Genomic DNA, 26,105 nt, shown 5'->3' with positions numbered 1-26,105 from the left:
AGGTATCAGGTGTGCAAGGTTAGGAGAGGTTGGAATGAGTAAAATAACAAAGTAAAAAAGAGGTTGAATCTTGAGGACTGGACCTAGAGGCCAGAGAGGGAAGTTCTGTTAGTTTCCTCTTGTCCGTGTTTTCCTCCTCATAACATATTGTCTCTATCCCATCCCCTGCTTCCACATGCAGAGAGCGGGGGATGCCTCTTCTGAGGGTTCATCTTCCCAATTTGGTGCCAAGTTGGTATCAGTGAGTGTCTCTGTCTCTGTTTTCAAGTGCTGCTGGGCCCCAGCTTCCATGGCCCTTCAAGTGAGGCTCTGCAATCCCCATCCAAAGGTTTGCCCTGACCCAAGAGAGACAAGCCCAGAAAGAGAAATTTAAGCTAACCTTGCCCAACCATTGGAGTTCTAGCCCCAGTTACTGTGGCCTCTCAACTCTCCCTAACTTTGACCCTCAATTCTGAAAAATGGGCCTCAGCCTTAGCTCACAAACATTTATTGAACCCCTGCAATGAAGCAGGCACTCTGGTCTTTACTGGAAATACAGTTACAAATAAGGTACTGGCCTAGCTTCCTGGTGACTACAGGCCAACGAGAGACAGGCTCGGGTAGACAGGAAGTTGCAGTAAGCTGCACTGAGTATTGGGATGGGGAAATAGAAGCAAGTAGGAGGGCAGCTAACCCCAGCTGGGGGAGGAAGGGTGGGGCAGGAACTCCTAGGGGAAGTGATAACCAAGCCCTCCTACAAAGACAAGTAGAAGGGAATCCAGCAAAGTAGAGGGTTGTGGGTGTGGACAGTGACATTGGGGAAAGGAACAGTAAGTTCAATGGCCTGTAGATTAGATAAAGGTCTCAGGATCTGAACACAATTCAATATGGCTGAAGCCACAGAGGACCATGGAGGAAGGGCAAAAGATGTGACTCTAGTAGTAGGAGTCAGATTATGACCAGCTTACAAGTAGGGTGACCACATACATTTATTGTCCAAATCGAGGATTCAGCCATTGTAAACTGGGACCACTCTGGCAAACCAATTCAGATAGTCATTTCACTTGTAAAGCAAGTAAGGATTTGACTGTAAGTGATTCTGGGTCCCTCTCTCTGTCTTACTATACCAAACTTCACCTCAGTGGCCTGCCTGAAATGTAAGTCCCTTCTGTACAGAGGCCCTGGCTTACTCTTGCTGAACGTCTCCTGTGTATGCCCTACACATGTGGATGGAAATAATTTCTTGCTCAGCTTCTCTAGTCAATCTTATCCCAGGGTGGTCAACCAGGGGGTGCCAGAAGAGACGCTATCTAGAATCTGCAAAAAGCATCTTGTTTGCGTCATATGCCTCCAAATAAAACAAGTCAATATTTCTCACTAATGATGGGGTTTTGGAGTGCTGGGGGTTCAGAGCTGATGGCCAAGAAAGAATCCTTAAACACATCTTTGGTGCAAAAAAGATGATTTAATTAAAGCACAGGGACAGGACTCATGGGCAGAAAAAATTGCACCGGGGTTGTGAAAAGTGACTGGTTATATACTCTGGAGTTGAGGGAGATAAAGGCAAAAGGGAGACTTCCAGAAGGACTTTGATATGCTAAAGAGGCCTGAGACCTTGCTATTGTCAAGCTAAGTAGTTTATCCTCTAGTAAGGCATTAACATCAGGATGGTAGGGGGTTCCTAGAAAAATGTTACATTCTGTATTTTTCTCAAGTATTTGTCAGTGGGCTGCAGGTTATAAGGAAATTTTACCTGCCATTTCCTTCTTGCCTTTGTTCCCCACATCACTGTGGCGGGTAGGGTGATATTAGGGGTTCTAGGAAACTGTCTATAGGTTTCTGGAGATTAGGCTATTGATAAGATTGCCTTTTTCTTGTAATTTTCTAAGATATTTGTAAACTGATGAAGACTCATGTCCTGCATGACTGTGATCTCTATCAGTTAACCATTTGTTTTCTTTCCTTTCCTTTGTTCTTGGGCAGCCAGGCCTGCCTGAGGAATATCACACATATCCCACCTGGGGGGTGGGGGTGGGAGGTGTTGTTAGCTTGTGTTTTGCCCTCAGTTTGCCTTACGTTCCCTCATCACTAAGATTGTTTCATTTTTTACCAACACCTACATGTGCACTGAGTTAGTATCAGCGGTTATAGTTCACATCCAGGCTGCCCACTTACTAGGTCTGTGAACTCAAGCTACCTGACTGTGAGACCCATTCTCCCATTTGCAAAGTAAAGAAAATAGAACCAGCTTCCCAGAGTTGTTAGGGGTAAATGAGGGAACACAGGTGATAGAACCTAACTTACTGTCTGATTTGGGAGAGATGCTCTATGAGAAATAAGAGAGATGATTCATTTTCAGAAATACCAAATAAAAGCTGTGCTGTCTAGATAACAGTATGTTTACAACTGTTTTCTATTGGAAATATATAGGAACTCTTCCCCCTCCCATAATGGAGTCCCAAACCCTTGGACACTTCACTTACTGGTTCTTCTTCCTCTCTTGGTTTCCTGAGCTTATTTTCATGGGCTTTGCAATGAGCATGCGCCAAAAAACGAAGGACTGAAAGTCACTGAGTCACATCAGGAAATGTACATTTGTTCCAATCAGACGACTTTTTGCCTTACTTGGGTATAGGCGACCTCAAGGTAAGACTATAACCTCTGTAGTACTCAACCAATGAGGAATCAGGCAAGAGACTTGCATGCTGGGAGATAAATTGTCTGCTGTAACGGCCCCAAGTGTGCCTGTCCGTCAGACATCCGCTCTTGCAAGAACATTGATTAAACCTATCTTCACTGTGCTTGGAGTCTCTGCGTCCCTCCTTTGATTGGGTAGGTGGCCTTTTATTTCTCACACTCAATATAACTTTTTTTTTTTTTTAAAGAATCTAAACTTAGCAGCAGCCATGAACAAGTACTACAGAGGAAAGAGCCTTAAAAGATTAACTGCAGTTTTTTACGTTTGAAGGTACAATAGTTATCCACATTTTTCAGACTCAACCATGCTTACTCTGATTCTCTGATTACATGTGGGAACCTCATCTATGTATTTCTTGCAGGTACCAACTCAGGATGCTTCCACTAGGTGGGGCTGTGGTAGGTACATAGAACATCTCTTCTTGATAGTTTGACAGGGTTCGTGTCCAAAGCCTATTTAACCAAGCTGAGCCCTAGAATGCTGGCTCCCTGGGGATGCCAGGTACATAGAGGTGAAAAGCATATTGCTGGTAGCCTGATCCCCTCCCATCTATTGGCTGATATTCTATTCCACTGACACAGATACCTTCAATTCTTCCTCTTAACAAATTTTGTGAGCCACTGGGCTCTACTTGTCCCCTCAGCTCATCTAGCCCCCTGGGTGCAGAACCCAGGATTATAACCTGTTTCCCTTTGCTTCAGATTGTCTTTGTCATGGCTGTTCATCGCTGCCTTTATTGTTGATTTGGAAGTACCATATTTGGGAAAGTTCACCTCCGTTGAACCTTGGCCTCTCTACTATACTTCACAATAGAAAAACAATCCACATTACAATGACCTTGCTTTCTCTCCCCTAGAGCCTGATAACCTTTAAATCTCAGTCCAAAAGGTGCTACTTCACACTTTGGAGCCGACTTTGTTCCTGGGCATACTGTGGTGGTGAGGACTGTGGTTTATAATGAACATTAACTGCACATCTGATCAGTCTTTCTGACGGTCCTGTTCTTACCTTGGAGTTCCCAGGATTACAGTAGAAGGAATGATCTTGAAGGGGAGTTAATAAAAAGAGAACTAAACCGATATGTGGGTATAAAGTTTGAATGGTTCCAATGAGTCACTTATACCATCCAAGGAATTCTATATCCTACGTACAGTGTTTCATCCCTTTCCTTTCTGTCCCAGGGAACCAAATTCACCACATTGACTAAAGGAAGTGTCAGTGACCACGAGACACCTTCCTCACAGGGAGTACATACCAGTCCTTTACATTACCCGGTCTTCTCTCCATCTTCACAGAATATGGGCTGACTTTTCACCTATGCGAGACCTTTGATTTGGTCCTAATATTATCTCTTAAGGGCCAGGAGTATATACTTTACTTACTTCCATGCTATTTACCTTTAAAATGTCAGGAAACTGAACACCCTGCCTCAGGAGATGCTATTTTTGCTGGTTCTTAAGCCTGCTGGTCACTTTTGGTCATCTGAGACAGCTGTCCTTTGTACCTCCTATTTCACACATATGAATCTAGGAATATATGAACCTATGTACATCCTCGTGCATAATGCTTTTGGTTGATCTTTTCCAAATTTCACAATACACTTGCTTCCAGGGAGCTGAACCACAGGTAACTGGATTTTTATCTTGTGCTCCAGGAAAACTCCTGCCACTTCGGAGTTGCCTACCTAAGAACTCCTTGTCACATGGCTGAGTCATTGTATCCGAGGCCTCACTCTCTATCTGTCTACCTGCCTAGGAAACTTCCTTTCTGTCTCACTGAGGCTCAGAGTGACCTCATGGACCTCACGACAATAATAATTGTGGCCTGAAGCTCCTGTCTTCAGACTCAAGAATTTGTAGGTGTATCCTTCTAAAGACTTGGTCTTGTCTTGAAGTTCCAATACCCAGTCTTTGAGACATCCTAAAGTATAAACTGATCTACTATTCTTCCCTGATCCCATCAGCCTGAAGTCGCAGTCATGATGGTCAAAGCCAGCTTCTCTTTGAGGCTGTGGGACATGGCACCTGGCACAATGAGGTAGCGGCAGTGGTGGGCACATAGCTCAAACCTGCTGCAGCAGATCTCCTGATAGCAGTGTTCCCAGGATAGACCTGTTCCTAAAATTCACAGAATGAAGTTTCCAGGACAGAGTTCTAGAGGTAAGGAGCAGGATGCTAATTCAGACAGGTACAAAACATCAGGGCCACCTAGCAGGAAACTCCTCCACCTTATTCACTGGTGTTTCCCAATATCTAGCCCAGGGTTTGGAACTTAGTGCTTGTTCTGTAATTCTTGCATGCATGAATAAAACAAATATCTAACAGGCTTACAGGTTTGAAAAATAAAATCTAAAAAGCTAAATAGAACTCAGGGTGCCTGGATGGCTTAATCAGTTAAGCGTCCAACTCTTAATTTTGGTTCAGGTTGTAATCTCATGGGTCTGTGAGACTGAGCCCCGTGTCAGTCTCCATGGTGCTTGGGATTCTCTCTCTCCCTCTCTGCCCACCCCGCCCCCACTCATGTATGCGTGCACCTTGGCACGCACTATCTTTCAAAATAAATTTAAAAAATTAAAAAAATATTTAAAAATAAATAAATAAATAAAATAGCAAAGAGAGTTCATTTCTTCTGTTTCAAGAAGAGAAAAAAATGTAAGAAGAATTTACTATTAAAACGGTGGTTGGGCTTAATCAGAGATGAAATATAAGAGGCAGTATTAGATGGTATAAACATTTGATTCTGACGTCCTAGGTTCAGATGGTGACTTTGATGTTTACCAGGCATGTCAATGTGGCAAGTGAGTTAGTTTCTCTAAGACTCAATTTTCTTATCTGTAAAAATGGGGATAATAATAATAATAGCTGCCAGTTGGAACTGTCGTAGAAACGACATGAGATAATACATGGGCATAGCGTAGCACCCGGCTGCAGAGTCAGTCCCCATCATTATTAAGCTCTCATTTGTAATGACATAGTATTAGGATTACCTCACATGCAAACACCAGTAGTTTGGTGACAGCTTCCTGGAGGGCTGTGTGGAACAGTATGTCCGCTGAGCATCTAGTCTTGGAAGGAAAAAAGTTTCATATCTGCCCTGGATACTACATGAAGGAGTAGTGTGTTCCTGTATCACATATGCAATTCCTGGCCTGGACTGCAAGGCTCTCAAAATAGGGACTGTGCTTATTCATATCTGTATCCCCAGCACCTGGCACGGTGTTTGACACATAATCGTTCTGTCAATAAACCTTGCGCAAATGTTCAACCTTTTCATTGGCTGGCTAATTGCTTTTCTCTGCTATCAATCCATATGATGGAGTATTGCATGATAATAGTATAGTCTCACACTAAATATTGAAGGAAACTCTAGTCTCAGGCAGGTCGTGGTGGCATATGTAGAATGAATACTCAGGCTCCAACAAAATTGTTCCACATTCCATAAATTCATCACATTCCAAGAAGGATTAATGGTATACCAGGATTCCCCCACATGGCATATGAACACTCTGTTGATTTATGTGTGTCTCTCTTTAGAAGTCTGTTTTTAACAACCCCACTTGAAATCTTATATAAAAATTCTTTGAGAGTATTGTGGTCTTGTAGCAATAATCTGGCAATGAATCACCTATATTTCACAATTAAATACTGTAAAAAGCAACACCCAAAGCTTGCCAATGAATTCCTCAACTATCTTCTCTATGACCTATTGAAATAGCAAAGGTTTTTTCTATCATCAGCACATAGATGATTGAAGACTCAGAGGGCAGTCCAATATTTTTTAAATTACCCAGCACCAGAATAATAGACCAGAACTTGAATTACATTGGTTCTTATCTCTACACACAAATTCCAGATTACTTCAAAACATACAAGTGTTCCTAACTTTCCACAAAGGTTATAGAAGGAAGAATATTCCTAATAAGAAGTCCTAGGAAAGAGAAGGAGTGTTTTTATTTTTTTTATTTTTATTTTTTTAAAGTTTATTCATTTTTGAGACAGAGAGAGACAGAACATGAATGGGGGAAGGTCAGAGAGAGGGAGACACAGAATCTGAAACAGGCTCCAGGCTCTGAGCTGTCAGCACAGAGCCCGACACGGGGCTTAAACTCATGGACCACGAGATCATGACCTGAGCCAAAGTCAGACACCGAACTGACTGAGCCACCCAGGTGCCCCAAGAGGGAGTGTTTTTAGAAGTGAGATGGTATTTAGTAAATAGAGGATGAAGCCAGTTGGGGTAACACTATGGCTTTGGATTCATATGAAAATGGCCCTTGATGTTCTCAGAAAAAAAAAAATTCATTACCTACAAGACTGGGCCACTCTGCTTCAGCAGGAGCATCTGGTTACTTATTCAGGGTAGAACAGGTAGGAACAGGAACAGGGTAGAACAGCTAGGAACCTAGCTCTGGATGTAGCTGTGTGACTACTGGGTTGGAGGGGAACAGGATGCCAGGTGAGGGCTGGCCCAGTCAGAGTCGATGAAAGGAAGTGGAATATAATAGGTAAGGGATGGGCATCCACATAAAAACTCAGTCTTGCAACTGAGTAATCATCTCTATACTACCTTCTTGGGAAAACAATTATACTCAGAAGACCAAAATTCCAGATCAGAAAAATTATGTGGTTAAGCATAAAATTAGGATGACGTCCATCATTGGAAATGCTCAAGGTATATCTCTATTTCACTCTAGCATATCTATTTTAAAATACTATTTAATTCAGAAATGTTTTGATGAGAGATATGTTGATAGAAACTAATTGAACTCTAAAACTGCTGGTGGAAGCAGATTTATTTTTACAATCTTGAATGATTTAGCTGTTTAACATGCTATCTTCAGCAATCTAGAACAAAATAACACATAAATTCTAGCTTCAGAGAACAGAGAATTATTACTTTTGGAAAGTCAGAGAAACTCTGAATCAAAAACACTCTGGTGGCTTTTACCTAGATCCAGGGGAAGTGAGAAGATCCCAAAGAATGAGAAAGGTCAGCTTTTTCTTTTCTTTTCTTTTCTTTTCTTTTCTTTTCTTTTCTTTTCTTTTCTTTTTTTTTAAAGAACAAATAGAACCATGCCAGTAAAGTCAGATGAGGCATGAGATGAGCCATGAGAGTCCTACCCAGGACATCCTACTTAAAATTGCAAATACCCCTGCCTTGGAACTTCCAATCCCTTCACTTCGCTTTGGGTGTTTGTTTGTTTGCTTTTCCCATAGCACTTACCTACTTCTAACAAACTGTTTACTTTTTATTGTTTGCCTCTCCTTGACAGAATGTAAGCTCTATGAGGCTTAAGGATGTTTGCCAGTTTTGTTCACTGAGGTATTTCAACTTCCTAGAACAGTGCCTGGTACAGGGTAGATGTAGAATAAATATGCGTTGGATGGTTCCTCAGTGAGTTCTATGTAAACAGAGCTAGAAGACAGCACCCCAGGTAGGGAAGGTCAGTGTGTTAAGTGTAACTATTAGTGATTGAAACTAAGTTATGAGCAGATAGTGAAATATCTGACAGAGATGGGCTGAGGGTTCGAATTCAGCGAGCCCCAAGATTACAAGCTGCTCTGAAGCTGTGAAGCCAGAAGCAAGACAAGTAGGAATCCAGAAGACCTTCGACTCTGGCAGACACTGGTAGCCGCCTACCCACTTTCCATTTCCCACTCCTAATTATCATCTGAAACCTTGTCTTGTTTATACGGACAGTACACACGGCTTCAGAGGGGAACCATAGTTGGCGGAAGCCATTTATGACCATCCTTTTCCCCGTTTCTCAGCCTGTAAGTCTGATTAGTGAGAACTTATGCTAGTCAACCATGCATTTTATGGAAAACTGAAAATTAATTTTCATTCCTGCCCTTTGTCCTTCTAGAGCTGTTTCTGACTCTCCAGAATTGCAAAGAGAGCCACTTGCAGCTGGCAGATCATGTTATCAAGGTTATTAAAGTTTTCACAAAAGGCAGAGTCAAACCCCTGATATCAAAAGGAATATCTTTATCCAATGAGCTTAGGTTAGATTGTCTTCCCCTAAAATGAATGTTCATCCCGGAAGGTATGCTTGCTTCCAGGGCAAATCAATAACAAAATAAACCAGGATTCTAGGTGATAGGTAGAACAAAATCAAATGGAGCCCCACTTTTGCTTTCTCTCACTGACTAGCTAGAATCCAAACCCTCACCCAACCATTGTCAACTCTTCATCTGATTTGTAGAGTCTCCATCAGCAACCAGTCCAGACTGAGGCACCTAGAATGTGCAGGAAAGTGGTAGGAAGGAGGAAGATAAAATCTCTCACTTTGGAGTGGAATCTCTCATTTTGAAGAGTGGAATTGTCCGAGGAGAGAGAAAAAGAGAAACAGAGACAGAAATGAGGGGTAGCAAGAGAGGTCATGTCTTCATGGGACTCCTTCCTTTTGGAGGCTTCAGTATGTCAGACTCAGCAGCTACACCTGAAAAAAAAATCCCCCCCTTTTTTAGCACAAACACTCCAGGATTCTAAGATCTATAGCAAAATAGGTGGGGGGGAGCCCCAAATTCATTAGTTGGATTATATAACAGTTGATAAGACTCAATTTTTCTTAAGGAAGATGTGCTATGTTGTAATTAGTGCTCACAAAGAAACACATAGTGCATTCTAATTTTCAAAAGCAGTTGTAAAATTTAATGTATTATACTCCTGAAGAAAAATCCAAGTTCAGTCAACACTACATTGGTCTTTATAATCAAATCAAAATACCTTCTAAAAATAAAAAGTAGTTTCTGCATTAAACTGAAGTGAGATCTTTAAATTATTCTAACAATATTAACTTCTATTATCTGGTTTAAACTTCACATCTGCCCTATGAGGTAAATACTAATTTTTTTAAGTTTTGTGGGTTTTTTTTTAATGTTTATTTATTCTGAGAGAGAGAGAGAGAGAGCGAGGGAGAGAGGGAGAGAGAGAGAGAGAGAGAGAGAGAGATTGAGAATGAGTCAGTGAGGGGCAGAGGAAGAGAGAGAGAATTCCAAGCAGGCTCCATATGGACAGTGCAGAGCCCAACACAGGGCTCAAACCCACAAGGCATGAGCTCTGACATGAGGTGAAATCAAGAGTCAGATGCTTATCTGAGTGAGACACCCAGGTGCCCTGAGGTAAATACTATTTTAAATCCTATTTACAGGTGTGGAGTTTGGGACTTGGAAAAGCTGAAAAACCTGTTCAAGGTCACCTGGCCAGTAAGTGACAGAATCAGGATTAGAACTTTCAAATTCTGTAGCTATTTAGTTCACTAGCCTGGAGTGCATCAGATTGACTAGAGGATGTTACAGTAACAAAGGACTAAGAAAAATCTTAAACTCTGCTTGTTTTAATAATCATCCCTAAGAAATTTCAAACAAAAACACTTTGTGTCTTTTTTCTTAATGAATGTGTATTGCCCTCTTTTATAAAATTCATACTTGTGATATATATACCAATCCATTTTCATCAATTTATTGGAATCATTTTGGACAAGAAACTGTCTTCCTAAACAAACAATACTAATATTAATTTGAACAAACAGTTGCAAAGCTAAACACAACTCAAGAAATTATTTCCCCAGGCAGATGTCATACCTCATATTTAATCAGAACAGCACATGCCTCAGCCACATATGAAAACATTTATGTGTGTGTGTTTTCCAAGGACCACAGTTTTATGCCTTTGACACTATCATGGGGAGAAGAACAGAGTAGAATCCTTCTCCAGGCTTCTGAGGAGAGGTAAGAATCTTAGCAACTGCTTCCACTTGAAACTCTGCCTCAACTGCTTAGCCTAGGATTTTCAGCCTGTGTGGCATATAAACTTTTTGGATCTTGGGTTGTTTACTCTTTCTCCCTCTGTAAGTGAGAAAGTTGACTTCCCGGGTGAAATGGATGTAAGGATAATGAATGTGTTCCAGGACCTACTGCAAAGGCTCTTGAAGACCCAAGTTCTGTCCATTATCGAGCTTATCAGAGGCCAGCCTCAAGGAGCTAGTCTGAGAGGGCACCAAAGAACTTCCAACTCTATTATTTATTTATTTATTTATTTATTTATTTATTTATTTATTTATTTATTTTTGAGAGAGAGAGAGAGAGAGAACGAGCAGGGGAGGGGCAGAGAGAGGGAGACAGAATCTGAAGCAGACTGTGGGCTCCGAGCTGTCAGCACAGAGCCCGACATGGAGCTCGAACTCAGAAACCACGAGATCATGACCTGAGCAAGTTGGTACTGAGTCACCCAGGCACCCCCGAGCTTCCAAATCTAAAGGCCCTTGTTCTCCGAGCTTTTTATCTCTGATTTAGGAGATAAGTTGTAATAAAACTATGTATATCACTTTCTACAGAATCCTTGTTCCCTGGGGCGCCTGGGTGGCTCAGTCGGTTAAGCGGCCAGCTTGGGCTCAGGTCGTGATCTTGCGGTCCATGAGTTTGAACCCCCCCCCCTCGGGCTCTGTGCTGACACCTCGGAACCTGGAGCCTGCTTCTGTTTCTGTGTCTCCCTCTCTCTCTGCCCCTCCCCCGTCCACACTCTGTCTCTCTCTGCCTTTCAAAAATGAATAATTGTTAAAAAATGAAAAAAAAAAAAAAAGAATCCTTGTTCCCTTTCTTTATATCCCTTCATCCAGTTTCAAAAAGGAAATGCAATGGACCTTATCACCCTCACTCAGTGGCCCCTTCACAGTGAGTCTTTACAGCTCAAAGCATGATTGCCCTTGATTGATTATTGGAACAGACCCACTTTCCACATCTTTGTGAATACAGCTGCTGACTGCCTTATCAGAGGGGCATAGAATAGTCAGAGCAGCCCACAAGTTTATTTTTCTTAGCTAAAAATAAGAGCATAGCCAGACAGCAATCTGGGGCTGAGTGGTGAATGGAAGGATATAGAACACCATTATAGAAAGGCAGGAGAGAGAATGGCAACACTCCGCTCTATGGGGACTTTTTTGTTATTTTCTAACGTCTGTGAACTGAAAGTTATTGATGGGGTTTGTGAGTTCAGCTGATGCCAGCTGTATTGAATTTACAACAAAGTTCAGCCCTATCTTAAGTTCCCAAACTCCTACCTGTAGTACATTAGCCCAGATCTTATTGGGGCCTTCCAACAAAGTCCACATGCCATAGGTTAGGAGATCAAGAGTGGTGATTCTCCAACATTGAATGTAGCACTTGAGAACAGTGTTCTCAGCTTGAGTTACATATTGGAACTGTAAGGGTTAAATTGTAGTGTAGGGCTAATGCTTAGCTTAAAAAATAACAGCTTTGTGTTGACACTGAAGATTAAAAGATAACAGCCTTGCTTTGCTCTGGTAAACTACACCTCATACCCTTGTAAATTAGGCTTCACCAATTAAGGAAACAAAAGTTCAAAGAAAAGAGCATCAGAGGCAGGGTCAAGGAGATCCACTGGTTGCAACTTAGAGGCAGAAAGTCTAAAGTAAACACCTCATTAGGCAACTGTTTCTAACTCATCTGGAAACTGTTTCTTTGTTCTGTTCCCAGGTGATGATAAAACGATGTAATCGGTTATAAAAACTCTGTACCCCGGCTGTTCGAGGCCACACTCTTATCAAGAGTGTGCAATTGCCTCTCATTGTAATAAACTTTGTTGTGACTGTCACTGGTGCCCGTAGCATTCTGTTTCAGGAGTCATGTGGATGCAACAGAACCTCTTGACAACTTGAAAAACTACTAATGCCTAGGCCCCGGCCCCCAGCATTTCTGATTTAATTGAGTTAGGTAAGCCTAGGCATCAGGATTTTAAAATTCCTTCTAGGTTTTTCTTGTTGTAGACCAAACTGGGGCCCTCTGCTGCGGAATGCCACATCTGAGGTCCACACTCCCTATCTGCACACCAAAGGATTCCCAGGGGTGGGGAGAAAAGATTCTATAGAGTACCAGTGAATGTGGTCTTGGCCATGTGGGGCTGCCTGTGGCTCTACAAGTCACTTCTTTAAGTGCTGATACAGATCGAGGATGGGAGTCCTCCCTAGCACACCCGCGTGCTGTATTTTCCAGTGACATAAAACCTCACAGATTTGAGTCAAAACTACAAAGACTGATCGAAGCCTCTCCATTTTCCTACCAACCAATAGGTAGGATTAGTGGGCCAAGAATGAATCCCTCTAATCTGCTATTTGCTCCCTGGACATGATTTTCAGTCCACCTGAACTTAAACTCAACTACATCATGAGGGTGCATCTTTGTCCCGTAATTCAGGTTGGCCTGGAAGATACACTACCTCTTCCCTTATTGATGTGCCAACCACATGCATTTGTCTCTCAGAGGAGTAGGAAGAGGGCAAGGTCTTCAGATTTCTTAGAATTAGAGGTACATCCAATTCGACTTTGAAGGTTTGCTGAAATCATGCATTTAGCAAAGGCCCTATCATCTCTCCCTCTGGTGCCCTTCTGAATATGTGAGTAATACATTTATTACCCATGTTACATGAAAGTCCTGTGTGGACTTTTCCAGAGTCTCACATCTAATCATGGTTAAGCCAACAAAGGGATTACAGCCTTATCGGGAGTTTATTTTGCAAAACTGCCACATAACTTTGCCAGAGACAGTATCCTGTTTTTCCCACTAGGCTAAGCTCAAAGATCCCATTAAATAAAGTTGAACTCTTCAGTTATGCAGAAATATAAACAGACTGCTCAATGTGATTTGGAGTTATATTTTCATTTAGGAAAAAAATAGTGTTCAAATACTAAACAGTGTTGACCTCCATAACTCAGAAATCTGGGTATGATAGAAGAGGAAATTCTAAAATTTCCCCACTGGAAAAAAAGGCATTACGTATGCAATGATCGCACACACATGCACACACACACACATACACACACACAAATTTTGCCATTTTCTGTATTCTAACCATGGAGTCTACTTGATGATTAATAATGCCTGAAGAGTTATTCAATGGATTAACCAGTAAGAACTATACATACTCTTTTGTAGCATGGGACAAACTGGGGAGAAAAGCTTTGTAAAATCAAGTCTAAACCATTCTTCTGATAGACAATTAGTTTAGCTTAATCTGAGCATGTGGTCTTTTGTGGGCTTGGTCACAGGGTAGCTTGAGAAAAATACTAAAGGTAGGGTGGATGGCTGTATTGTGCAGATTTCCATAGACTCCCTAGTATTAGTATTAATCATCTAATACTGCCTTGGTCCTGGGTGGGCCAAACTAGTGGAATACAAGGCCCATGCCCAGATAGGGCTGGATCTAATCAATCGCTTTAACTAAAACAAAATAACTCTCATTTCTATGTAAAAATTACCAACTTTAATTGCAAGGAAGAAAACTATTGTGTATCCTTAGATGCCTATACACTTTCTACTGACAGAACTCAAATCATGTCTCCTCAGACATGCATTTCTGACAGTGCATGAGTGATTTAGTACAAGATGGTGGCAATGAAAGAGGGTTGTGGAATTGACTCTTCTGAAAGGATACTGATACCTCTATTCCACACTGCATTTTTATCCACTCACATTGTGTCTGTAAAAGCAGCATGGTTGAACTGTGACTCTCATGTAATGAGAGAGTTTGAACTTTCCAAAATGGCTGCAACAATATCCCCCCCATTCTTCCTGCTCTTCTAGTCACTCCCCCATCAAGAAGGGAGTCTAAATCCTCTTGGTCTGAATCTGGGCAGGGCTTGTGGCTGCTTCTACTAGTAAAGTATGGGAGAAGTGATACTGTATGATTTTCAAGACTGGGTCATTAAAGGCAAAGTAGCTTTCTCTTGTTCACTAGAATACTTAAACATAGAGCCTGGAACTGCCATGTAAGATGTCCAACTACCATGAGGACACCATGCTGTCAGGAAGCCAAACCATATGGAAAAGCCACAAGAAGGTGCTATATCCAATAGTCCCAGTGACACTCCCAGCAAACAGTCAATACCATCTGCCTACCCTATGAGTTAGTTATCTTGAACATCCAGCCCCATCTAGCCTTCAGATGATAGCAGCCCCAATAACATCTGATTCCAACTGGTTGAGAGACCTCAAGCCAGAATCATCTAGCCAACCTCTTCCCAAATTCCTGACTCAAAATAATAATAATAATAATAATAATAAGCAAAATAAAATCGCTGCTTTAAGCCACTAAGTTTTGGGGTAATTCATTATGCAACAATAGTAACCAAAACAGAATTATTTCAGAATTACTTTTACTTCCTGCTATTTAGACTGTTTTAGAATCTAAGAAAATTAAACATTTCTGGCAACCTTCAGGAAAGGAGCATCTGTTCTGAGACACGACCCTGGTGTTCCTGGAATTTTCTGACAGCTAATGGCCCTGACAGGAAGTCATAATATGTAATCAGGTAGAGGAAACTGTATCACAACTCTTCTAAGAGATATTGCTCTATAAATCTGGGAAAATACACTTTGATCCTTGCATTGTGCGAATGAGATGAGAGTAGGGCAGAGTGAGACATTCAAGTTCATGTTTAAGTAGTAATAAATAATTGCTAAACTGCCTTCTATGGGGAAGGGGTCCTATTCACCGTAGACTTTTTTGCTTTGTTAAGCACCTAGTTGAGGAAAGATCTCAAATTTAGGAGAACTGAATTGCTCTGCAAAACAGAAACTGGACCATGTTTGGGAAAAAAAAGAAAAAAGAAAAAAGAAAAGGAGAACACCTGCTTACTGAGTAGCCAAAATGAGAACTTTGGGGAACAGAGATATTTAACAATGCTTTAAAGGAGTTTGCTGTTGAGTGTATAAGGAAAACCTTATCGTCCTTCATCCTTACCAGAATTTTGGTAAATAAAATGTTGCTAAATAATTCTCTTGTTGCTAGTAGTTTAGGGAAATATATAGACATTCAGGTTAGCAAGGGGATGAGAAACAGATTCCATACAGCACCATCAGATATCTACGGTACCCACATATTAGTAAAGATGTAGCAAGAACAAACAAGTTTTTTGAAAAGGGAAAGAAAACTGCCAAAAACCAATTTACCCTAGCTATCACCCAGTCATAGAAGGCCCATTTTATTTTATTTTACTATTTTTTTTTGAGTTTTATTTTTTATTTTATGTATTTATTTTTATTTTTTGTATTGTGGACATGTTAATATGATATGAGTGGAAATTACACAGAAATATCACAGCCTGTTCCTACCAGTAATATCGAGGGCAGTTAATTCGTATGCAGCAGGGACTACACGTCATGCGATCGGAAATGTATCTCAGTACAAATGCCTAGGGGCTCAAGGCATTTTACACATTTAAATAAGAAAAAAAAAAAAAGACGTAGGTGTGTGTTCAATATGGATCACTAGAATTACAATGTAGCTTATGGATGCTGCGCATTTCAGAAAGGGGTTCCCCTAAGCTAATGACTTTAGTGCCATTGTGTATGATTCTAGCTATGGTTTAAACATTTATCCTCAAAACATTCATAGGCGCACAATACATTTTCAGCATTTACTCTGGGTCATGCTCCCCGAGACAAGTGTGGTGTGGGAATGCACTTATGAGCCCCCTCCGTCCACACCGCCTTCATTTCCTCTCCTCGGCGTCAGCAGCAGCCAGGACCCATTCTGCCTGCAAGTCGTGCCCGTCAGTGGTGACAACGCGAATGTGCAGATATTATTTCCTTATGTAATGCTGCAGATCGTAAGGCACATACACATTTTGAAAATGTGATGCTGCTTCTCAAAGCCTGTTAAGAGACAGGCTTCACACCTAGGTTTTTCAAAGGCTAAAAGATGGGTGCTTTGGGAGCAGGAAATGCTCTGCTTAGCACGCCCTGCCAGAGAGCCAATGCACAGACGGTGGAAGAAATGCCATCTCTCCCCAACACTGAGGCTGTCCTCGTCGTTCAAATACATACAGTTTATTTGGCACAGTTTACTCTCTGAGTCTGTTTCTCTGTAAAACAACAGATTAATATTCACCAAGGCTGATTAATATTCATCTGGCACCAGATGCTACGTCCTTACCCATTGGCCGTTCTGGTGCATTGATATCCATATGGGCTGTTAAATATTTGGAATATCCTGTCTTGTACGATCGCTCAGACTGAAGGAAACCATCATAGCCATTATTTGCTGAATGAAACATGTTCAATAAATTGGAGGGCTCATAAAATAAGCCCTTAAATGATATATAATCACGTCCAGTTCCCTCAGCTTTAGAGATGAGGGGATGGACCCAGGTGACCTCACCTGGGGGAGGTGTGGATGCCTCTGCCAACTATCACTCATGCTCTTACTGTTGTGTTCTGTGGTCCCCAGCTTTGGGGTCTCCATCTTAAAGGAAGAGTTTTACACATACTATTGTTCCCTAAAGATTGAGAAAAAGGACAAGCACACATAAGAATTCCTAAGCATTGATCAGGGTTTGTTTCTTTTTGTTTTGTTTTCCCCAATGCTAACAGTTGCTTAGCTTTGAAGAAGAAACTCGTGAGACAAGTTGAGCTGTGGATGTACGGGAAGGGTCATTTACCAAAGTCCCATAAAAATGGCCCAATGCTCTTACCAACTGCTGGCAGTGAGCTTTGTCTCTTGCTATCCATTTCGACTTTTCAAAATTTTCCTCTCATCTGTCCCACTTTTAGAGAACAAGTTCTAATGTTCTATTCTGATGAACAAATCTTCACTGAATTGTTGATAACTGGTTATAAGTGAGTGTATTTTATATAATTTAGTTCCCTGGGTCATTTGCATTTGTAACCTGTAGGAACTTTATGCCACAAACTTGGGCATGAGGAAAGGGTGGGTGCCATTTCTTTACTGTCTTCAAATTAAATCCAAGTTTGAGCCTCTTCTCTTCTGCAATTATAGAAAAATTCTACTTCTGTCATTATTGTTATTAGTAGAGAGAAATCTTTTCCTTCTTCGGCTCCAATTATAATCTAGGAGCTTGATGTGGTTCCTCGAAATAGAGGGAAAAGTATGGTCAGTCCCTCCTGACCTGCTGATATACACTGTTCAGGTTGTGTTGCTCTCTGCAGTCTTGTGGCTCGTAGTTTCCTCTGCTGTGTCAGGAAATGGTAGCCGAGGCAGTCCTGTGCTAGGGTCCAGCCTCCTCTGGTGCCGCATTCCTGAGTCCTGCCTCCAGCCTGTGTCTGTTTTATGAGGCAAGATTCCCCACAGAGTTTCACTCTCTCCACTCTTGGGGAGTCTCCGTTCCCAAAGGACACTCGCTTCCCTCCCCCTCCCTAGTACCATCCTCTCAAGGACATCAGTCCCTGGAGAAGTGAAAGCTTGAAGCTCTTCTGATACTTTCCATAAGTCATTTTTGCTTCCTGCATCCATAACACAAACCTCTCGGAGGCAAGGCAGGAGCGCAGAGGGTAAAGCTACCTTTCTTGGAGAGGGATAGGAAAACATACTACAAAAAGAAAATACAAATTAACGTTTCAACAAAGCACTCCAACATGTATTTAACAAGACACTGCAGAAACAGTAATATTTTTAACTCAAAGGAAGGGAACTTTTTAAATGGGTCCTCTAGGACTCCTCAGGTCTGAGCAGCGGTCTCTCTCCAGACAGGGTCCACTCAAGTTCACAGCACAATGCATTTGGGAAAATCCTGAGTTCAGGGATGTTGTTCTTGTGGTCACTCCCTGGAAGAGGAGACGTGCCTGTGAGGACACAGTCCTTAGGAAGATATTTTCCTGCCCCAGCTCCTGCCCTCCAGGAGAACGTCAGCAATAATTCTGGATTAGTTAGCCAAAGGCAGGCTCTGCCCTACCTGACTGCTGCCAGAAGCAGCTGCCTTTGAAAATAGCTTTCTGTGTCAGGAAGAAGCAATAGGACCCTGGCACTGAGCAGACCTTGTACTTCCCTCATGCCACTTGTTTACAGACAGCACAGAGTAGGGAAAATGAGGTGAAGTTGCTGTTTCCCTCTTTTACTGGGCCCCGGTGACATGGCAGATGATCCTCAGAAGCAGATACCTTGAGGCCCTGCCTTGGCACCCATGAGACTGTTAAGCCCTCGCATGTGACTTTGGGGCAGTTCTACTGAAACCCCTTGTTATTCTTCAGAGAATGGCAAATTTAGAAGTTTAAAAGGATATAGATCTTCATATACAAACTAAGAGAGGTATTCTAGAAAATCACAGGTTATGTTTTGCAGAGAACATTTTTTTGCCTTTGACTTTGATTGGGTAACCATCAGTCCAAGCCCTTACTCTCCAGTTTATTTCTGTCAGCGGCCTCACTTTATAGATCAGGTAAACTGAGGGTCAGAGGGATTAAATGACTCATTTCAGGTCCCCTAGCTAGTAAATTATATAGTCCAGGACTGCAAGCTAGGATTTCCAGTTATCTTTACCCATTTGTAGCCTTTTGGGGTGACTATTTCGCCAAAACATTTTTAGCTTTATTTGTTCTTTTAAGATAGGTGCTTGAAGAAGACTGAAACTTCCTAACATGAAGAGAGGCTGAATCCTTATTAGGAAAATCAGACAAGTACTTCTGAAATTCTAAGTAAATTGTCTGTCTCTGGCAGAGATTGGCAAGGGAAGTCTAAACAAGTCTGTCAATTATTTTACAAAAAGTTGCTTTCTGTTTATGAACGGTCACTCAATTTAAGCATTAGTGTGTATATTGTGTGTGTGTGTGTGTGTGTGTGTTACAAGTATCCATGGGGTAGACAAATAAGCTTAAATATAGAGCTGGGTAAAGCCAAAGAATGAGTGCATTGTATACAACAGAACAACTAGAGTGTTCTGTAGCTCTGAAAAACATTGTGGCCAAACAAAATGTTCTGCCAGGGGCAACACGGTTAGCTTTCTATCATCTCAATATGAACAGGTTATATTTTCAGGTTATATTGACCTTGCAGGTCCAGCCTAATAAACTTTGTTCTTGGGTTGTTCAATAAGACCAACAGTTCCATTTGGGAAGCTGAGAAAGGCGAGCTAATGTTCAGTTCCCTTCACAGGAATTGTACCTTTCCAGAAGGATTCTTAGTCCTCGAAGTGCCCTCTAAAGGGGGGGGGGGGGGGGGAGGTATGTTTCCTTTGAGAAATTATAGCATTTTTAAAGCATTTTTTTCAATGGAATGAGGGTTTCATTAGGACCATGTAATAGTAACCACCATTAATTGAATGTTTACTAAGCACAAGTACCATACAGACATGAACTCATTTAATCTCCAAGAAGGCTCAGAACGACAGTAGCATTTGTCACACTTTCAGACACAGGAACTGGGGTTCAGAGATTTTAAATATTTTACTTACAAAGGCACTGTAGAAAGTGATGAAGCTTTCTGATCTCAGCTCAAGTCTTTCTGACCCCAAAGTCTTAACCACTAAGCACACTGCCTCCCAATTTGATATGGGGGAAATGATACCCACATGGGAGAGGTAGGTGTAGGTACTAGATAACAAGGAACCAACCTATGAGCAGCTGTCCTTCTAGGTTAGAGGACACCTGTAATCTTGATCTTTGCTTTGAGGGGAATTCTTACCCATAAACATAGTCTGTATTTTTCCAGTTTTCAGCTCGGTCCACTGGGGGGAAAATAAAGGTACTAAAATTAATTGCCTTGCATGAAACACGACTTTTTTCATCTCCTGGGACATTAAAAAAAAACCAAACAAACCAGCCACATAAAGTTAGATCAAAATGATTCACGGGGTGCCTGGGTGGCTCTGTCAATTGAGTGTCTAACTCTTGATTTCAGCTCAGGTCATGATCTCACCATTCATGAGATTGAGCCCCACATAGGGCTCTGCATTGCCAGTGTGGAGACTGTTTGGGATTCCCTCTCTCTCTCTCTCTCTCTCTCTTTCTCTCTCTGCCCCTCCCCAAAACACCCCCCCCCAAAATAAATAAATAAGCATTATAAAAAATGATTCACATCCAAAAACTTCTGAGCTAATCACATAAAGATTATTCTGTCCTAAAGGAGAATTACATGGACGTTCAAATGTGTCTAAAAGCAAGATCTCTATAGAAAATTTTGCTACAAGTACCAGTAACATTGATGGCTTTAAATCACAGTAGTCTGCATAACAGAGCTCATTTGAATGTCCTTGGAAAGTAAACGTGGTAGCACCAAAAAGTGTGAAATTGTGATTGTTTTTGTCTGCTTGGTATTACCAGTGCTAAGGTCAAGTAGATAAATCACAGATAAGTTATTTGCAATACATACACAAACAAAAAAAATGTACATCCATAATATACAGAAAACACCTATAAATCAATAGGAAAAAAAAGTAACAAGTAGAGAAACAAATGGATTATGAACAGAGAAAAAGCCTTTTAACTTCACTAATAAAGATAGGCATTTTAAAGTCATGAGGTATTTCTTCGAACATTCAGATTAGCAAAAGGTGAAAAGCAACAATTGCAAGTATTAGAGATAATGTAGAAAAATAAAACTATTGGTGTGTATATGGGCACAACCAATTAGAACAATTGCTTGTATTTGCTAAAATTAGATAATGTAAACCTATTACTAACAATTTCCTTTTGAGGATTATCCCCAGAAGAAGTCTCCACATATACATAATGAGACAGACACATGGAAGAAATTGCTGCATTATTTGTCACAGTCAAAATGAGGGGAAATACATCAATTATAAAATGTCTAAATAATTGTGATATAGTCATAAGATGTAATACTATTTAGCAGTGAAAATGAATGAACTAGAGCTAAACGCATCAACATGGATGAATATTGTGGATGTAATGAGAAGTAAAACACAGAAATTTCATGAGAATACATAAATATGAGTCCATTTATATAACATTTAAAATACGTAAAAGTAAATTGTATATTTTAGAAGGATACAAACATATGTGAAAGCTATAGAGAATTTCATGACAATGATGCACCCCAAAGTCAGAACAGTGGTTATCTCTGAAGGGGAAGGAAGGAAATGAAATCAGGGTGGGTTACGTAAAGAGTTTTAAGTCAGGTTTTATTTCATAAGTTGGGAGATGGCTGAGATGTTTCTTTTATGCTATTTACATCTTCTGGTTTTTTGAAACATTCCATACTTTTTTCAGTGATCAACATTCCCCTCCCAATGAGCAAAGCAAGGGCCTGCTCATCACCTTTGGAACACACTGCCTTTGTTTGATCATGGCTGTGACTGAGTTCCTGAGAACTTACATCTCATATGAAACAATGAAGATAACTCAGAAGACCCCATTCTGGAAGAATGTGATTCCATGCTCTTGTCCTCTGCCTAGAGCTGGTGTAGAAGATACATTGACTTTCAGAGATTTGGGTTTGAATTCTAGCCTTGTCACTTTCTAGCCTTAGTTTCCTCACCTGTAAAATGGAACTAATAACCTACCTCAATGGACTTTTTATAAGGATATAATTAGTTACCACATGCAAAGTGCCTGGTGTGCAATAAACACTCATAGGTAATGTCGTCATGATTTATACAAATCACCAGGCTAGGAAAATCTGTTCTGGTTCTCTTGCTGTCACTTTCTCTCAGATGTCTGCCATTTTGAAATTTGCCCTGTAATTAAACATTTTCAGTCAAATCACTTCCTTGAGGTTTATGGTAACATGCATTCTAATTCATTGTTGGGATAGTTAATTTTCTAGGTATTTCTGAACTTAAAAAAAATAGAAATGTTCTATTTATTCACATTTATTTCTTCCTTAAAAGCACTGGTTGAGATCATGAGACCATTACCTCAGAGAGCTCAGACATTATTAAAACAAATTACTCTAGGCCAGTGTAAGGAGAGCCCTAACACTCACTCTCACAGAGGAGGCTGGGAGGCCCCTTGAGAAGGAGTGAAAGAATGGATCTCTTGTTGGCTCACACACATTATTTAGAAATAGCTTATTTTGTTAATATCACCAGATGGTTCCAAGCCATACATAAAAACATTCTACCCCACACTGATTTGCTTGACAAGTGTCCCACAACAAAGGGAGTTAACTAGACTGAAAGGCATGTGTCTATTTAGGGGCAAGCCTGGTTCAAGGTTCATGTGGTCTGTTGATGAGAGCTCTTTCTTGGGAATACTAAAATCCTAATGTTGATGAGAAAAGTACTTTCTTGAGCCAGAAATTATGCACTACAAATTTTATTCTACCACTTCCTGGTGATGTGGCAAGAGTCAAATGTTTCATCTCTAGGCCACCATTTCTTTGTTTGTAAAGCAGAGATAGTAATAGGTGTCTCACAGAGTCCTAGTAAGATTTAAGTGATTATTATGGAAGAATCTGGAACAGAAACAGATCCACAGCAAGCACCCAACAAATGTTGGGTGAAATATTAGTTCACCCAGTAGATCAATCTGAATACATGTCTTCATATTTCAGAATCTAAATTCAAGAAGGCAGGGATGATAATGGCGTGGAAAGTTTTCAACTTTGAGTCAAGAAAAAAAAGCTAAACTGTACTTACTTCTTGCTGTGTTGCTTTGGGCAAATTGCTCAACTTTTCTGAGTCTTATTTTTTTAATGTGCAGAATGGGGCATAATAATAATATCTCTTCTCTGTAGTTTCTAGGATTACTGAGGGAGTAAAATTTGTCTCTGTGTATCCTCAGCCTTCAGATTCTTCATTCATTCTCTTTCTAAAAGTAACAACATTGTTGAATGTGCATTTGAGTTTTCTCAAATTACTAACTTCTAATGGAGCAGATAGCCTTAAAAATATCCAGTGGAAGAATCATAGTTAACTTCTGGAATTTTCTGAGGGAGCATTTCATATGCAAAGGCAAATTAGCAATACTAATAGAACATTAGTAAGAGCAGTGGTTAAGATAATTATCCATCTCTGGGGAAATGCCACCACCTTCTGTGATCTTATGCTTTCAAATGCAGGAAGATGCAATAATTTCATGATAATTTCAGTTTCAGAACTACCTTTACTAAGTGTCTGAATATTCATTTCTGAATACTCTACAAGCCGAATATTACAGCCAGTTGGATAAATCAGTTGGATAATTACAGCCAGTGTTGGATAAATCAAAGGATAAGGCTAATGAAATCCTGAGCTTGTCAAGGATTCAGACCCAGTGAATTGGTTGGTATTCTAGAAAATGGGGTATGCATGGAAGTAAAACATTGCCAAGAGGATAATAACTTGGGTTTGATTTAGTTGAACAGAAAATGCTTAAGTTAATTTATCCTCTTTCATTGTCGGAGGGGAAAAAAACCCAAACAAACCTGTCTTTAATTTCTAAATAATATATGAATGTATTCTTACTTGAAAAAAATTTAAACCTTTTAAAGTTTACATCCCTCTCCTCACCACTTCCCTTCTCAAAGGTGACTATATTATCAGTTCATTGTGTATCTTTTTCTAAGTCTTTTCCTTGCCTTTTCTTTAATATGTAATGTATTTATAGAAACACAGTTTCATTAGTGCGTATTTGTGTATAAATAATGCAAACTGTCCTGTAACTACCTTTTTACTCTACAATGTGTATTAAAGGTAGTCCCATGTCAGTATGCAGATATTTGGTTCATTCTTTTTAACTGTTATGTAGAACTCCACAGTACGAATGTGTTATCATTTGCTTAACCATTTACCTATTGACTTACAGGTGAGTCATTTCAAATGTGTTGCTCTTACAGATATTGCTGCAATCAATATATTCAACCAATTCTTAGGCATATGAATAAATATAAAAAAGTAATTACCGATCATAAGATGTACACATTTAAAATTATAATAACACTGTCAACTTATCTTTCAAGATGTCCATGCCGGTTTACACTCTGTCTAGCATTGTTTTGTGGTAACCACTTCCCTATATTTTCACCAACATTTGATAAAAATATTTCAATATCTTACTTAATGACAGGAAAATGGTATCTTATTGCTGTCTTTATTTGTATTTAGTAGTAATATTGAGCATTTTTTCTACATATATTGGTTATATTTTCTCTTAAACTCCTGCTAATGCATGCATCGGCTCTTTCTGTATTTTATTCTTTTAATCTACTTGCACTTTCCTACAAAGATGGCACATGTATTTAATCTAGCACCTTTAGAGAGGAGCTCCTCTTATACAGACCTTTGTACTTGCAAATTTCTTAGGCAAGATAATATCTAATCAGGCGTCACACCTGGGATCAAGTGATGGCTATTATCCTTTATTTTTAGAGATGAAGAAATAAAACTACAAAGTGGACAAAGTCAGATCTAGACCTCAGATTTTGGGTTCCAGTACCTTTCCTTCTAAACTAAAATCCTGCAATTATACCTAGGTGCCACAGAAACCTAGGATATTAGAGGGGAATTAGGTTAAGTAAAAAATTATCTATCTAAATTCCTTATTTTACACATGAGCAAAATGAAGTATGGGAAAGCTAAATACATATGACCTGATACTAGAACACAGGTCTACAGGCTCTCAGTTGGGATTCTTTGCACTAAACCATGTAGATTTATGTAATAGCAGCATTTCATAAGCAGATTCTAGTGTTTTATCCCTACTTATCACCTAGAAGCAGAAAAAAATTGAGAAACCACTGCTAAACTTATATTTTTTTTTCCATTCTCTTAACTCACAAAATAAAGGGAATTGAAATCGTTAAAGTTGATACTAAACATATGAAAGTTAAAGCTCAACAGTCATATATATATATATATATATATGTGTGTGTGTGTGTATATATATATGACTCTATGAAAAAGACAAAAAGAGTAAAAAAATTCTCAGTTATAACAATATATTATACTTATATACTGTCCACCTACTGAGTGTCTCAAGTATTTCATGAATAGTGTTGCATCTATAAGCAATGATAGGCAAACATGTTTGGAATGAACAGTCATGGCTATCACAAGGACTCCCCTGGAACAAGTGATTCAAACTTTTCCCTTGACCAGGATCTTTTACAACCTGGTTTTTAGTATTCTCAGCTGGGAAATGCATGAACACTGGATTTCAACAGCTCTCTGTTTTCACCTGATAGCACTTTTGTTTGGTTGAGCAATGGACAAGAACAGATTCACCTGTGTCACAAACTTCAAATTTTTTTAACTACTATGCAAAAACAGGCATTTAAGACTGCCCGTAAATAGACAGAAATGCAATAATACTAGAGGACTTGAATTATCCACTTTAAGGACACCAAGGTGGCTCAGAGTTGGTTCAGCGTCTGACTCTTGGTTTCGGCTCAGGTCATAATCTCACAGTTCGTGGGTTCGAACACCTCAATGAGCTCTGTGCTGACAGTGCGGAGCATGCTCAGGAATCTCTCCCTGTCCCTTTTTCTCTGTCCCTCCCCTGCTCTAGCTCTCTCTCTCTCAAAATAAATAAATTAATAATAAAAAAAAATAACGCACTTTCAACATTGGAACGATTATCCAGATGGAAAATCAATAAAGAAAGGTTGGAACTAAACTACACATTAGATTACATGGACCTAATAGGCATTTATAGAACATTCCATCTAATAGCAGCAAAATACACATTCTTCTCAAGCCCACATGGAACGTTCTCCATATGTTAAGCTACAAACCAAG

General features: G+C 40.1%; 1 long non-coding RNA gene across 1 annotated transcript; it reads left to right on the top strand.

Annotated features, from left to right (window-relative positions):
* The first annotated feature begins 402 nt into the window (after nt 1-402).
* Nucleotides 403-24,083, top strand: LOC131512554 (uncharacterized). Its single transcript, XR_009262182.1, has 2 exons — nt 403-2,811; nt 21,658-24,083. It is a non-coding gene; the product is annotated as an uncharacterized LOC131512554 (long non-coding RNA).
* Nucleotides 24,084-26,105: the final 2,022 nt, after the last annotated feature.

Source organism: Neofelis nebulosa, chromosome 5 (genome assembly GCF_028018385.1).
Source record: "Neofelis nebulosa isolate mNeoNeb1 chromosome 5, mNeoNeb1.pri, whole genome shotgun sequence".
NCBI classification, from domain to species: Eukaryota; Metazoa; Chordata; class Mammalia; order Carnivora; family Felidae; genus Neofelis; species Neofelis nebulosa.
This window is presented reverse-complemented; position numbering and strand designations above follow the sequence as displayed.